We start from the raw sequence: 5,154 nt of genomic DNA, 5'->3' as shown, positions 1-5,154 counted from the left end.
TGCGGGGCTGATGTTGGACATATCTGACATGACTGAAAAGGACAAGATCTTTAGTTTTGTTGAAGGACTGAAGCCGTGGGCAAGGACTAAGCTATACGAGCAGAAGGTCCAAGACCTCGTATCAGCCTATGCGACAGCTGAACGCTTGTTTGATCTGTCTAGTGACGTTCAAGACACGAGACGTCAACAAAGCTCTTCACCTGGAAGAGACAGAAACAACCGACCGAATTATCCCGAAGTTGTCAGTGGAAATAGAAGTCCCGGTAGAGACTGCAAGCCTTCCCAGTCAAATACAGGGAACAACGGGCAAAGGCCCAATAATCAGAGGACATCCCACGCTTCTATCAGTTGCTACATTTGTAACGGACCACATCGAGCAAGGGAATGTCCGGATAAGGCTGCCTTCTATGCCTTCCAGGCCTCGTTAGCTGCAGACTCAGATGACACGTCGGGTCAACCAGAGGAGGAAGTTGGGCAAGAAGAAAGAGTTCAAAATGTGAGAGTGGGAGCCATAAGACTCTTGTCGTCCCTTCAAAAGAGAGCAGGGGAGACAAGTGGGCGCACGAAAGGGGGCCTAATGTATGTGGACACTTGGATCAACCGGAACCATGCGAGAAGCACTATGGTTGACTCCGGTGCAACCCATAATTTCATAACGGTGGCAGAAGCCAGACGGCTCAACCTTCATTGGAAGAAGGATACGGGAAAAATGAAGGCCGTGAATTCTACAGCTTTACCCGTAGTTGGAGTGGTAAAACGGGCGGTGATACAGTTGGGAGGATGGAGCGGTTTCGTTGACTTCGTGGTTGTAGGCATGGATGACTTTGATGTAGTTCTTGGAATGGAATTCCTTCTCGAACATCAAGTGATCATAATGCCTGCAGCCAAATGTCTGGTGATCTCGGGGTCTAACCCACCGTTGTGCAGACAGACATTAGGCAACATAAAGGACTGAGAACGATCTCGGCCATGCAACTGAGAGAGGACCGTGTTCGAGAAGACACAAGGTGTGTCGTGGAGAAATATGGAGATGGGAAACGTGAGAGTTTGCCCATGCCAGGATCGCCTACGGAGAATAATCATCGTATGGCACACTTCAGAGTCACCTGGACTCTGGAGACAATCAAAGAGATTGTCGAGTGCAGGGTTCTCTAGACCTGCAGGAGCTCCGTATAAAGCACAAGGCTTTTTACGTGAAGAAGAGAAAGGACGGTTCAGTGTCGACAGCCGTGTCCTGAAGCAAGCCCCGAGGAGAGGGCCAATTCTTGGGTCTGTGAGCGTGACCCAACCTGTTGAAACTTACGCTGAGGCGTGTAGTCATGCGTTGAGTGGTGTCCTACTGCAGAATAGACACCCTATCGAATTTGAGAATCAGAAGAAGAGTGCCACTGAGGGCAATGATACAGTGTTTGAAGAAGAAACGTTGGCCATAGCACACAGTCTGAGGGATGGGAGACAGGGTTCCCATAGATTAACGCTTGTCAAAGAGATGAACAACGACGTTGCCTGCCATTTCGGTACTCGACCGAATCTGACTTCAAATCAAGTAAGGAGACGAAGAGTCGTGCTCAAACTTGATTTTGAGTCAGAACGTAGGAAGAGCAGTCATGGGGTTCCACATGTGTCCGCTCGTACACAGGCCTGTCAAGCTGATGGCCCAAAACGAGACGCGTCAAAGGAATCCATGAAAGAAAACTCTGTCGCTCATGATGGCATGAGTTTGACGAAGGCCGGCAAGTTAGCACAAAAGAACGGGGGTCGTTCGTTGGAGGCAACACAATCAGGTGTTACAACTATGAAGAAATCATCAACTTACGGAAGTCCAACAATGAGTGTTGGCGACGGACAATATGTATTGTCGCGTCCTGTTAATCGTTCTTGTATGAAGAAGGAGCCTCAGACTTGTAACCTTGCCAAGAAGTGGAAGCGTAGATCAGACACTGTTCGAGCCAATTTGGAGAAAGTCTAGAAGCGGCTGAAAAGGTGGGCAGATGGGAAGCATCGCTCCCTGGACCTTCATGTGGAAGGTCAGGATATCGTGACGCCGCGACCTGAACTGATGCGGTTTCTGAAGATACGAAGATCTTCACCTCGTGGGAGCACACGAGGAATAAACAGAAGTTGAAGAAGAAGACCCATGGGGAGGATACACAAGTTCGTGACGAAGCAGAAGAGCCTCCTCATGGAAGAAGCCTGTGGAAGACGTACCAAGACCGTGAAGCGTGGAGGCAGAAGATCGAAGGATTCCAGCTTTGCCAGTCGACGGGGACGTCAACTGTTTAAGTGGGGGAGTGTGTCACGGACATATTTTTCCAAAGTGTGTTTACCTTTGGTTATATGCTCCGATTACCCCCAGTTTATCCCATCTTTACTTTGCATAACTAGTTTAGGTGTTTGCTTTCCATTCTAGGTCATAAAGCTTGGGTGTGACGTTTCGGCATTTTCCATATGCAAGCCTGCCAGAGAAGAAAATGTTCAAAATGTACTATAGGGGAGGCATACCAGTTGAATCCCCGCCCAAGCATTAGTTGTACTCTTTGCAAGCTACCCTTTTTCCTTGCAACTGACAGTCTTTAATGCTTATTGTAACGTCTATTTCAATGTATTTCTTTCTTTCCCGCGTTTTATAAATAAAATTTCCCTAAAACGCGAAGGAAGGTTACGACATACATCGACGTTACCCACAACTCTTGGATTTTGATCGGCTGACTTGTTCGTGAGTTAGAACAAGTGCCGCACAATCGTCCGTCTCGAGGTTGAAACGCTACGATTGTGACACCGCGCGCGCAGGTTCCGCCCACGCCCATGCCGCATGCCCAGGTGCCGCCCACGCCCCTGCCGCGCGCGCAGGTGCCGCCCACGCCCATCAGCCATGCGTGCGCGCGCAGGTGCCACCCGCGCAAGTCAGCCATGCGTGTGCGCCTGCCTATGCCTACTATGTGATCCCCTCTATTGTGGTTTTTTCTCATGCCCGCCTAATGCCTACTATGTTCGCCCCTCATGCCCACCATGGAACGTTCCATGGTGGGCATCGGCGGGCACATGGAAACCCTCAATAGAGTTTATTCACTTTCTCCGATGCCCACCCAAGGCCCACCATGGAACCGTTCCATGGTGGGCATCGGCGGGCACATGGAAACCCTCAATAGAGTTTATTCACATTCTCCCATGCCCACCCAAGGCAACGCGTCCGACGTTGGCTAAGCCCTCATGACGGATCAGTCGCAGGGGCCGCCTTGTAAAGTAATTCCAACCAAGTGATTGGTAGAATCCTTTGCAGATGACTTAAATACGCGACATGGTATTGTAAGTGGTAGAGTGGCCTTGCTGCCACGATTTATTCATATTCAGCCCTTCGACTCTCCGATTCGACCCCAAAACACAACAGATTTGTTTCTTCCAAATGCCATGGAGGTTATGTCTTATGTTGAAGGACGAAAACACAAGTGGAGGGATGGATTTTGAAACAAAGATGAGAAAACAAGTTGAAGTAGACTCTCGTCGAATGTCCAAGTACATGGATTGGATGCTCGTGTGGAAGTGAAGGCCAATGGCCGAGGCTTGCACATGGGTGCCTATGGTTCACGACAAAAAGCAATTTTGGAGGTTCTGACATTCTCCCTTGCCCACCAACACCAATATGCATGCCATGGTGTGGCTGTGCATGGGAAAAACATTAATAGAGGTTATTGACACTCCCCATGCCCACATGCACGCCCCTCATGCCATTGAAGGCCCCCCATGCACGCCTTTCGTGCCCGCCCAATGCCCACTATTTGCGTCCCCCATGCGCACCCAAGGCGTCAATGCACGCCCACATGCGCGGCGTGCGACTCCTCGCATCGCGCGCGCGAGGGTGCCGCCGCCCTTGCCGCGCGCGCAGGTGCCGCCCACGCCCGTGCCGCGCGCGCAGGAGCCGCCCACGACCGTGCCGCGTGACACAATCGTAGTCCTTCAAACACGATGTGAACGATTGTGCGGCACTTGTTCTAGCTCGACGAACAAGTCAGCCGATCAAAATCCGCAATTCGCGGACAACTTTAACACATGCTTCAACCTCCCCTCACGTTTTGGAAAATATTTTTAGAAAACGTGAAAGATGATTAAATTGATTGAAAACATTGTTAAAACAAGCATTGAAGACTGTCAATTGCAATAAGAAAGCATAGGTTGCAAAGAGTACGACAAGGCTTGGGCGGGGATTCAACAGGTATGACTCCCCTATAGTACATTTTTAACTTTTTCATCTCTGGCAGGCTTGCATATGCAAAATGCCGAAACGTCACACCCAAGCATATCGACTCGAAATTGAAAGCAACTACCTAAACTACTACAAGACATAAAGACAAGATAAATTGGGGCTAATCGCGAGCATACGGCCATAGGTAACACACCTTGGACACAGTATGTCCGTTACATTCTCCCCCACCTAAACAGTTGACGTCCCTGTCGACTGGTGCAGCTTGAATCCTCGATCTTCTGCGCTTCGGCTTCTAGGTCTTCGACACGTTCCCAACTGGTTTCTTCCACAGGAAGTTCTTCCACTTTACCAGGTACTCGTGGATCCTTCTTGTTGGTCTTCGGCCCATCCTCACTCGTTCGGCCAAGATTTCTTCAACTTCTTTACTCTCCTTCTGGCTGAGGTTGATGGCCGGTCGGGCTATGGCATTACGTTGCATGTCGTCAGGATCTTGGTAGTAGGGCTTCAAGTTACTCACATGAATTACTGGGTGGATTTTCATCCATGTGGGCAACGCTACTTTATAAGATGTGTTCCCTACCTTCTTCAGCACTTCCACTGGTCCTCGTACTTTCTTACGAGGCGTTGTCCTTGCGTCCTCGAACCGAATCTGCCCTGGTCGTAACTTAATGAGAACCTGATCTCCGACCCGCAACTCTAGAGGGCGGCGCTTCTTGTCTGCCCACTTCTTCATCCGCTTCGAGGCTTTCTCTAAAGAGGCTCGAGCGATGTCTGTCGTCTGCTTCCATTCTCTGTAAAATTGTGAGCTTGAGGGTTCTTCCCCGCATAGGGGTGATCAACAAGGTGTGGCAGAACCGTTGCCTTCCACAAACAATTTCAAAAGGGCTCTTTCCAGTTGACGAGCTTGTCTGAGCGTTAAAGCAAAATTGGGCGACATCCAACAACTGAGACAA

Source organism: Cucumis sativus, unplaced genomic scaffold (genome assembly GCF_000004075.3).
Source record: "Cucumis sativus cultivar 9930 unplaced genomic scaffold, Cucumber_9930_V3 scaffold106, whole genome shotgun sequence".
Classification (NCBI taxonomy): Eukaryota; Viridiplantae; Streptophyta; class Magnoliopsida; order Cucurbitales; family Cucurbitaceae; genus Cucumis; species Cucumis sativus.
This window is presented reverse-complemented; position numbering follows the sequence as displayed.